Below are 11,482 nucleotides of genomic sequence, written 5' to 3'. Positions count from 1 at the left end.
CCATCTTCAGGAAGGCAAAGAAATACAATCTTCCTGTTTGTACAGAAGGCAGGAAAACCAGATGTCAAGAAAGCAGTAGTATCTACTGCAAACGGTGAAGAAAGACTTGACAGGCAACATGATTTAAGAAGCGACAAAGTCATGCTGCTAAAACATAGCAGAGTCAGGACCCAAGCCCAGATTTATCTATGTCTGATACCTGGGTCCTCAACAAACAAAATTTTCCTAAGAGGTGTATCTATTCTATATGCCATAATTATTTTGCATGAACAAGTACTTACTGCTTGTTGGCTGAGCCCACTCACTTGTCTGGAGTTTGCCCTTGACAGTGGATGGAGGCCAGCCCTGGCTGGGAGGACCTGGATGGCTCGATACTGCTCCACATACCTGTCATTGTCCAGCAGGCCAGCCTGGGCGTTTTTCATTGCGACAGCAGAGGCACAAGAGCAAGCATCCTCAAAGTAAGCTGATGGCTGAGTCCAGAGTCAGGAAGTGAAGAAGTGGGGAGGGAAGGCACTGTAATAGCAGACAGCAAAGGGAATGAAGAATATGCAAGCTCGTTCTGTAAGCTATTTTCAGTTTCTTGGGGCCATACTGCTTCTGCCACCACTACTCAACTCCGTGACTGAAGACTGAAAGCAGCCATCCGTAATGTAAACTGATGGGTATGACTGTGTTTCAACAAAACCGTATTTAGAAAAACAGGCAGCAGGCCAGATTTGCCCTGAGGGCAGGAGGTTGCTAACCCCTGAATGAGAGCCTTCACTGCAATCTTCCACAGAGGCTTCTAGTCCTAGTTCTGGGATTATCTGGTTGTATGGTCTTGACAGCATCACATTTTTTCCTCACCCTACCTTAACTTTTCCATTTACAAAGTAAAAGGGCTGGGAGTTGTGGCTCAGGGGGATATGAACCCGACTAGTATCCATGAGGATGTGGGTTCGATCCCTGCTCTTGCTCAGTGGGTTAAGGATCCAGCGTTGCTACAAGCTGCAGCATGAGCTGCAGAGGTAGCTCAGATCTGGTGTGGCTGCGGCTAAGGTGGAGGCTGGCAGCTGCAGCTCCAATTCGACCCCTAGTCTGGGAACTTCCATATGCAGCAGGTGAGGCCCTAAAAAGAAAAACAAATGAAAAACAAAGTAAAGGCGTTGGAGTAGCTCTTTAGAACTGTGACATTCTTATATTCACAGTTCAAATTATATTATCACATAAACCCGAAGCTATGTTTTGGAGTCTAGCTGAAGAGATTATTCTCAGCCTATTAACAGAATATGTTGGGGGGGGTGCCCTTGGTATTTAACATAAGAATATTTATGTTAATAGCAGCTGTGAAATATTTATGTTAATAGCATAACATAAATTTATGTTCATAGCAGCTGTGAAAAGAAAACGCATGTGAAATACTCTGTAATAAGCCATAAAATCAGGCAACATACAGCGCTTTGCAGACAGCTGGCGTCCTGAAGCTTCACATTGGTGGTTCCCAACTGGGCAGGGGAAGGGGGGCAGCAATGCTGGTGACCTTTGGAGATATTTTAATTGTCCCCATTGGGGACGTGCTACTGGCATCTAGCTGGCAAAGGCCAGGGATGGTCCCGAATACCCTGAATACAATACACAGGACAGGTGACACACAGAAAAAGAAAAAAAAAAATCTGGTCCAATGTGTCACCCCAGTCAAGGTTGGGAAATCTGCTTTTCATAGATGAAAAAGCATCAACTGACATTGACAGCAACTTTTCAAATCACTGGGAACTTCAAGTCATGGTCATTCATCCCACAAAAGCACCTCGCATTTTAGACCACCCCCAGTGACTTGATTTTGTAGCCTAGCAACATTTCAGACCAGGTATGTGGTGTCAAAGATTCTGCAGAAATGCTGGAGAACCACACCTTTCCGAAAGGCAGTCACAAATTCCAAAATCTGTCTCAGAAATGATAAATGGCTCAAAATTCTGAAAAAAAAAAACCCACTGGAATTAATACATCATTTTTTAAGTATAATAAATGTCCTCACTACTGCATTAAATAAAATAGTCTTTTAAAAACCTACAATATCGGAGTTCCTGTTGTGGCTCCGTGGAAACGAATCTGACTGGCATCCACGAGGATGCAGGTTCAAACAATGGCCTCACTCAGTGGGTTAAGGATCTGGTGTTGCCATGAGCTGTGGTGTGGGTCGCAGATGAGGCTTGGATCCTGCGTTGATGAAGCTCTGGTGTAGGCTGGCAGCTACAGCTCCGATTCCACCCTTAGCCTGGGAACCTCCATATGCCACGGGAGCGGCCCAAGAAAAGACCAAAAAGGAAAAAAAAAAAAAAAAAAAAAAAACCTCTACAATATCAAAAGCATTGTGGATATTTTCTAACCAGAGAATATTGTATGCAGCAGCAGTATCTTCATCTCATTTGAATTATGACTTGACAATCACATGCAACAGCAGCTTTTAATGTAACCTGCAGTGTATCTCCAACAGGATATAATTTATCAGCGGGTCAAGGAGCTGGAAAATTAATATCTGTTTAAACACATCACATCTGTTAGCAAACTTGTCCAAATAATTTGGCATCATTGCTTACAATATATGTCGACAGAGACCATTTATCATTTGGATTATTTCTAGAACCCACTGGTTTCCTATGCATTGCACAGAAATATGTGTGCATTTGCACACGTGCACATGCTTCACCTGAATCCTTCAGAACACTTTGCACAAGTTGGGTGTTTCCTTTTAAGTGAAGGGAGCACAGAATTGCTTCTGCAGCTTTAGTTCTCTTTCTCCATTGCACTGTCCTTCCTCTTGCCAGCCACTGGTGTCATTTCCACTTCAATTCATTCCTAAACGACCTGAAGTAATAGGTTTTCAGCAAAAGCAGAGGAGACTTTTGAGGATTATGTTCCAGGGCCTGATAAAAAGTTCCTGGAAATACACCCTAGCCCTTCATCAACTGCAAAAGAGCTCTCTGCCTCTCTCTTCAGGGGCCTCGCCAAGCAAAAGCATGTGCCCAAGGGGTGAAAAGCAGAGCTGGGGCATCAGGTGAACCCCTGTCCGAAGCCCACCTGGACCATTTTCTGGCTGTGACCTTGGCAGGTGGCATCACCTCCTTGATTCTCAGCCCCCACATGAAAAGTAAAGACAAAACAATCCTCCTGGGATTGTTGTGAGGATGAGATGAGGTCTTGCTTTTAAAGTACCAAGCACAGGGTCCAGCACTCGGCCCTTCTTAAGTGGCAGGTGTCACTACTAGATCCACAGAGTCTGCAGGCTCTCCATCAGATCCATTTTGAGCCTGCATTTTGGGCCTGACCCTCTGCTCAGTGCCAAGGACAGTACACATGAGGGAGACACATTCTCCCCTGAGATGGTTCACAGTGTTGCCAGGGAAACACACAGGCACAGGTGAAACAGCAGGAGGACAGGCAGAGGTCCCAGAGCACAGACGCTGGAGACCAGAGACCAAGAGTATCAGCTGGAAATTTCCGGAAAGTTAACAGACTGGAAGCTCTCAGCCCAGTGCCTGGTTTCGACAAGGAACGCTGGCCAGTACTATTATCGCTGTCATCACCGCAGAGGGCAGAGGGACACATGCCTCTCCATCACTGGGATTAACAGCGCCGCCCCCTGGTCCCCGGCTCCCACGTCTTACTGAAGGGCAGGGGCCCCGCAGGAGACTCCCTTCTCTGCTGCGTGCTTGCCCCGGGCCTTTTGCATTATCCCTTGCCTTCTTCTCCGTGTGGTTTGCTCTCTCTCTCTTCCTTGGCTTTTGGCTCCGTGTGGGAGTTCTGTGATTTATTATTTGCTAAAAAGGCAAACCTATTTTTTTCCTTGCTCAATTTCCTATTTTTACAAGTGCTGGTGCGAGTGTTCACAAATGCCATAAACCATCTCCATGAAGTCTTGAAATCCCTCAGACGGTTTCAGGATTAGGCCCCATCTAGCAAAATACATTGGCTTTGTGGTGTTTTATCCTTTTATTTAAACCTTATTTGTTTCTTGTGTGCTTTGGTTTTTTAAACAAAAACCTTAACACCTTAAAGAAATGAAGCTGCCAGCACGGAGTTCCCCAGGTATGAGGGCTCCCTTATTAAACTCAGACAAGAGCAACAATCATTTAAACTCAAAAAAGAACAACAATCATCCACATGATTCGAGTTGCACTGAAAAGGCTTCCACAGTTATTTGCCCATATGCAACAACGCCCACTGCCAAGGACCCTAGGTTGGCCTGGGTCCCCTGTTCGGTCTGGGCATTCTGGAAGAAATGCATTAGCACTGGGGATAAACATAAAGATGACCTGTGCAAACCCACATTTAACAAAGAGGAAACTGAGGCTGTGAAGAAGTGACCTGAGAGTTCCCACTGGGGCGCAGTGGGTTAAGAACCCGAAATAGCGTCCATGAGGATGCGAGTTCCATCTTGGCCTTGCTCAGTGGGTTGAAGATGCAGCGCTGGCAGGAGCTCTGGCATAGGTCACAGATGTGGCTCAGATCCAGTGTCGCTGTGGCTATGATGTGGGCCGGCAACTACAGCTCCGATTTAACCCCTAGCCTGGGAACTTCCATACGCCGTGGGTGGGGCTCTAAAAAGAAGAAAAAAAAAAGGGACCTAAACTTGAAAGCAAGCAAGATGTCCTTCAGTAGGTAAATGGATGAACAGATTCCCTGGGGTACATTCAGACAACGGAATATTGTCCTTAGCCCACAGACTATACGAAGCCAGGTGACACAGGCCAAAGTTTGCTGGCCACCACTTTAGCCGGCAAGCTTTGCTTCAGGCCTCTTTTCTAGAGAGCTGAGGCTAAGACACACCACAGTCATAATCCTTAGGTAAATTTTTTAAATAATAATAAATAAATAAATTCTCTGTCTTGAGAATGCTCTGCACTGACCCAGGAGCCTGAACCACTAGACATGCAGAATCATCAAGAAAGATAAATTTCCTGCCTCCTGCCCAGTGGTCCTAATCACTGAAGCTCAGGGATGTAGGAGAGGGGTCTCAGGGCTTCTTCTGTGTCAAACACCACCTTCCATTCCATTTTTCTTCCCCAGAGTGGAATTCTTTACTCCCCTTTAAGGTCAAGGAACATCGGTTAAACTTTTGTATCCTCTGCTGCTACCTCCTACACAAAAGACACTTACTGCTAAATGGATATCACTCAACATGTATTGATTCTTTATCAGAGTAGGAGCAAGAAGACAGATTTCAGGATGGGGCTGGATTTATCAGAGTTACCTAGGGAGGGAGTGGGTGGCCTTCAGGAGAAGTGAGTTCCTCATCATGTTAAGTAATCAAGAAGAGTCTATAAGACCACCTGGCAAGGATGCTAAGGATTCAAGAACTTATACTTCAGATGGAAGGCTGGACTTCATTCCAGCACCTAGAGCCCGCAATTCCCCAAGGTAACCAAGGAGAGCCAGCTGTCCAAGATGCAAGAGAAAGAAACACTGGTGGGATGCCCACCATGGACTAGCCATTTTACCAGGTGCTTTGCAAAGTAACAGGACTAATGACAACTGAACTGAACTTACAATGCGTCCCAAGTACTGGGCAGTGTGCTTTCCCATCCTAATCCAAGAACCCCACGACTAGAAAACAACACAAGGACTGAATCCCAGTACGTCTAAGCCAAAGGCCATGAAGCATCCTGCTTAATATCTCCCGTCAAGGGGGCGGTGAGTCACACCATGAAGTCCCATCATGTCTTGATGGGACCATGCTGTCTGACCACTTAAAAAGCGACATTTAATGACCCTATCCTTTCTTGACTCAATTAAAGTCCATTACGATGTTTCTGCTCTTGAGAAAAAAACATATCAGAGGATCAAACTGCTCCTCAACTTTAAAAAAAAAAAAAAACTGCAGAGAATCTCGAATGTTATGGAACATGAACTCTCCCCTGGGAACTGGGACTAGCTGGTGACAAACTGCACAGCCGCACGCCACTCATTACAAATGCTTAAATGGCAGCCGGTATCTCGGGGGGCCCCTGCGGGCAAGAACCATCAAGCCTGGAAACAACTACTTTGTCATTAACCTGATGCATAATTTATGTGGGCAACAATGTGTCTCCCCTCCTTCCAAAACAGACAAGTGCCAGCACAGAGCCCCAGCTGTGCACCCCAGCCCCTCCGCAGAGAAAGACTAGTCCTGTCGTGGGCCAGCATTTGTTAGGACCTGGAGCACAGTCAGCAACATCGCCTCTAGGGGGGAGGAGGGCTCCAGACCTCCTGCCCACGGCGAGCTGATGTGCTGCTTGGGGGAGCCTGAGCGAAGAGCTCTTATTTCTGCAATCCTTCAGCCCCTGCATTTTAACCAGCCACATTAGCCCAGGGGGCACGCGCGAGGCACTGTGCCCTACAGTTGGCCAAGGCTCAGGGACACAGAAACAGGCCAAGTCTATACCACAGGGCGGTGGGCTTCCCGAGGCCCCAGGACTCTTCCTCCCCTCACTGGCTCACAGTTTTCACCACCTGAGCGTCACCTGTGCTGCTGGTGTCTGGAATGGAAGTCTGCCGAGCCTCCCTGACATTCCCAGGTCTGCAGCAAGACTATTTTGAAGAAGGCATAATGAGGCAGCTTCTCCTCTGCATCAGCTCAAGTTGCTGCTGTGGCAGCCCCTCCCTCTTGTTCCGTCTGCAGAAGCAGAAGCCTCCTCTCCCTCCTCAGGGCCCCTCCACGCCCAGCTCTCATCCCACCATGGCCTCCATTTATGCTCGTCTCCAGGTCTCACATTAAAATTTCCCCACTAATGACATCTCCAGGGGAGTTTTTAACACAAGACATGGAGAGGAGCATAAACGGAGCCAATTGTGAGAGGAGAGCTGGGTGTGGAGGAGCCCTGAAAAGCAAAATTCACAAAGACACAGGCACCCCGATGTTCACTGCAGTGCTGTTTACAATAGCCAAGACATGGAAGCAACCTAAATGGTCATCCACAGAGGACTGGATACAGAACATATGGTACACGCATACAATGGACTATTACTCAGCCATTAAAAAGAATGAAATCAGGAGTTCCCGTGTGGCGCAGTGGTTAACGAATCCAACTAGGAACCATAAGGTTGCGGGTTCGATCCCTGGCCTTGCTCAGTGGGTTAAGGATCCGGCATTGCTGTGGCTCTGGCATAGGTTGGCGGCTACGGCTCCGATTAGACCCCTAGCCTGGGAACCTCCATATGCCGTGGGAGCAGCCCAAGAAATGGCAAAAAGACAAAAAAAAAAAAAAAAAAAAAGAATGAAATCATGCCATTTGCAGTAACATGGATGGACCTAGAAACTACCGTACTAAGTGAAGTAAGTCAGACAAATATCATGAGATCACTAATACGTAAAATCTAATTTAAAAAAGAACTTATTCACAAAATAGAAACAGACTCAAAAATTTCAAAACCAAACTTATGATTACCAAAGGGGAAATGGGGGGGGGCACAAAATGGGAGGTTGGGACTGACATATACACACTGCTGTATATGAAACGGATGAGTAGCAAGGACCTACTATACAGCACAGGGAAATCTACTCAATACCCTGTAGTGACCTATACAGGAAAATAATCTGAAAAGGAATGGATATATATGTGTGTGTGTGTGTGTGTATACATAACTGATCCACTTTGCTGTACACCTGACACGTACACAACATTGAAAGTCAACTATTCTCCAATAAAATTTAAAAAAACAAAAACTTCTCTGGAGAAAGGATTTGACTTGTCAACTTGTCATCTTCCAACACAGAGGGCTCTACTGGCCAAAGTTCAAGAGCCAGGTCCCTTGAAAGGCCACCACTGGCCTATACACTGGTTTTCTTCCTCTTTTATCTCCAGACTTCAGGCCCATTTCCCCACTCCCTGCCACCACCAGAGGCAGCCACTCTAAAGTGCTTAACGTGCACCTCTTTGGTGGGTGCTCACAAAAAGAGCACCCTGATAATATGTGCATGTTCATAAAAGAACTTTATGTGGGAGTTCCCGTCGTGGCGCAGTGGTTAACGAATCCGACTAGGAACCATGAGGTTGCGGGTTCGATCCCTGCCCTTGCTCAGTGGGTTAACGATCCGGCGTTGCCGTGAGCTGTGGTGTAGGTTGCAGACGCGGCTCGGATCCCGCATTGCTGTGGCTCTGGCGTAGGCCGGTGGCTACAGCTCCGATTCAACCCCTAGCCTGGGAACCTCCATATGCTGCGGGAGCGGCCCAAGAAATAGCAACAATAACAACAACAACAACAACAAAAAAAAAAAGAACTTTATGTGAATGCTGTATCTCTATTGTTGTCTCCTTAAGTCCTGGTTATTATCTTTCAGAGTCAAGCCTCACCTCCTTTATGAATGTAATGAAAGTACAGATACTCTGGATCTCCCGCTGTGATGTAATGGGTAAAGAATCCGACTGCAGGAGTTCCCGCTGTGGCTCAGTTGGTTATGAACCTGACTAGTAACCATGAGGATGCAGGTTCGAGCCCTGGCCTCACTCAGTGGGTTAAGGATCCAGCATTGCTGTGAGCTGTGGTGTACGTCAGCAGCTGCAGCTCCAATTCACTCCCTAGCCTGGGAACTTCCATATGCCACAGGTACGGCCCTAAAGAGCAAAAAAAAAATAACAATAATCTGATTGCTGCAGCTTGGGTCGCTGCAGAGCCACAGGATAGATTCCCCACCTGGCACAGAAGGTTAAAGGATCTGGCATTGCCGCACCTGTGGCTCAGATTCAATCCCTGACCCAGAAACTCCTATACATTTCGGGCGCAGTCACTCAAAAAAAAAAAAAGTATAGAAAAATGCATGAAGGGAAATACGAAATTTTGTACACAACACATGATAAAAGCCATCTGTGGACCCCTGAGGGTCAGAGGCGAGGCTGGACACTCATCAGGGATACTGGCCTTTGCCTAAGCAATAGTAAATAAGTAGTCAGACAGGGTCACAAGGCACAAAGCAGGTGTCTACATACTGAGAACTTCCTGTGGCCCATCTTCTCCAAGAAGGTATAGCCATGGCAGCCACTCTCAGTTCAACGGACACCCTTCAATCTGTCCTTCAATGAAGGGATGCAGCACATAAGAGAAACCCACACCTGTTCCCATCTTGCAACGCCCTCCCAGCTCCTTCTATTCATACCCAGTTCCTCCTTCAAAACTCCAGAGTCCTCCCAGAGGGGCATTTTCCTCACCTTTACCAGGTGTCTTCTCCATATTTGTCTTGCACATAATTTTGAATTTGCTATCATGATGCTTAAAAAGAATTATAAATAATTCTTAAGCTACATCTGCCCCACACTCAGGCTGTAAATCTGCTAAAGAGAGGAGCCAGTCTATTCTGTGGGGCGGGGAAGCTGATTCTCAAGAGAAAGATGAGGAGAGATGACCCCATTTCCAGGAGGCAGCGGTCAGTGGGAAGGTTAAGACCTTGGCTGCATACCAAACCACCACCGAATTGAACGGCTTAAAACCAGTTTTTTGGTATTGCCTCTCCCAGTTCTGTGCATTTACCAGACTCCACCCAGCTGCTCTTAGTTGCTCTTACACATCTGCCATCAGGTATTAGCTGGGGTCAGCTGAAGGCTCCCCCAGGTCAGATGTTCTGATGAGCTTCTCATACCCATAGCTGGTGGCTGCCCAGTGGGCACCTCTCAGGCATCAGCCATGTGGGCCTCTTCAGAACACCGTGGTCTCGAGGTAGTGTGACCACCTACATGACAGCAGATGTCTTTAAAACCGTACCCCACCCCACCCGTGACTAAGAAATTGTTGGGCTTGTCTGCCAGGAGGGGAGATAAAGGAAGCAGCTTCTCAAATCTCCGCCGCTTGTAACACATGCAAATTGGCCACAGTGGTTGAAGCCAATATGGCTGATCTGAGGCTGCGCAGAACACCTTGACTGTGGGAAGGGCGGCCTTTGACTCCACAGCCCCAATTTCCACCACATGGTTCATACCAGCTCCCCTTGAAGGTGCACTGATAACTCAGGAAGGAACACGCTGCCTGCTTGCGCCTGCGCCTAAGAACCCATCACTTCCATAAACACTGTAATCGACCGCTTTTTCCCTTAATTCACGCCCCAAACCCTAACCCTTAAATAGCCACATCCTCTTGCTACTGGGGACACAGGTTTGAGCTGTGCCTGCCGTCTCCCTGCCTGTCGACCTTGCTGTGAAGCTTTTTTGTGTCTCAAAAGTCGATGCCAGAGTCGGGCAGCAAGCTTTGTTCAGTAACATCTTTCTTTCCCAAGGCTGCTGAAACAAATTGCCTCCAATAGGGTGGCTTAAAACAGCAGAATTTCATTCTCTTACAGCTAAGGAGGCCAGAAGTCCAAAATAAAGGTGTGATCAGGGTTCCTGCTGGAGGCTCTGAGAGAGAAGACTTCCTGGCCTCCTCATAGCATTTGGTGGCTCTGTTACCAATCCCCAAGAGGTCAATGACCCTTCAGTGGATCCTTTGCCAAGAACCATAAGTGCCAATCAAACAAAACCAGGTTTGGTATAGCGGAGCAGAAAGGTGGTCATGATCAAGGGATGGAGAAGGAAGGGCTCCTGCTCTAAAAACGCCCTCTCTGCTAAGGGAGGAGAGTAAGGGGAATTTTAAGGAGTAGGAGGCAGACTTGTCATCAGACTTGACAGTGGCAGGGATTTTCGGGGGCAGCTGGAACACACCCAGTCTTCCCACTTCTTTGCACAAGGCACGAAACGTGCCTAGCAGAGTACAAATTCTGCCCCCTTGGGCAGAGATCTTAGCATAATAATGAAGCAAAGGTAACTTCTGTACACCTCCAGGCCTCAACCGTGCAGGTGAATTCCTGTGGTCAAGTCAGAGCCGCTTTGGAATCGTTGACCACCACATGGCTTTCAAAGGACAGCTGAAAAACATCTGTCAAACACTGGGTATTTTGAAACCCAGTGCTAAATCGAGGCAAGGATCCTCCAGCTCTCAGGGGTTGCTATGGGTGACAGCTGCCAGCAGCCCTCAGCAGTCCTTGGCATGCGGCTGCATCATTTCAATCTCTGCCTCCACCTTCACGTGGCTTTCTTCTCCCTGTGTCTCCTTCTTTGTCTTCTCCTCTTCTGGGGAAACCAGTGGACTTAGTACCAATTCTAACTAAATCCAGGATGATGTCATCGAGATGTCCTTAACCAATTACATCTGCAAGACTCTTCCAAGTAATTTCTAGGTGGACATGAATTTTCAAGGGACACAGTTTAACCCTCTCATGGGTTCCCTCAGAATAAGATTTTTCAAGAAACCATGGCAGAAGCTACAAGCCTTTGACTCAGCCTCAAAAGCAATCAGCAACATGTCTATGGACTATAAGTGAAAGAGAATGAGCTTGGAGTTCCCGTCGTGGCGCAGTGGTTAACAAATCTGACTAGGAACCATGAGGTTGCGAGTTCAATCCCTGGCCTTGCTCAGTGGGTCAAGGATCCAGCGTTGCTGTGAGCTGTGGTGTAGATTGCAGACGCGGCTCAGATCCCACATTGCTGTGGCTCTGGCGTAG

The 11,482-nt window shown here is 47.3% G+C and overlaps 1 long non-coding RNA gene across 2 annotated transcripts in view; it reads right to left on the bottom strand.

Moving 5' to 3' along the window:
* LOC110256804 overlaps positions 394-11,482 on the bottom strand; it is an 80,016-nt gene continuing 68,927 nt past the window's right edge. For both annotated transcript variants that reach the window (XR_002338820.1, XR_002338819.1), the window contains exon 5: positions 394-516. This is a non-coding gene — a long non-coding RNA (uncharacterized LOC110256804). The remainder of the gene's footprint in view (positions 517-11,482) is intronic.

This window comes from Sus scrofa, chromosome 14 (assembly GCF_000003025.6).
Source record: "Sus scrofa isolate TJ Tabasco breed Duroc chromosome 14, Sscrofa11.1, whole genome shotgun sequence".
Classification (NCBI taxonomy): domain Eukaryota; kingdom Metazoa; phylum Chordata; class Mammalia; order Artiodactyla; family Suidae; genus Sus; species Sus scrofa.
The sequence above is the reverse complement of the archived record's forward strand: the minus strand, read 5'-3'. Positions and strand labels throughout refer to the sequence as shown.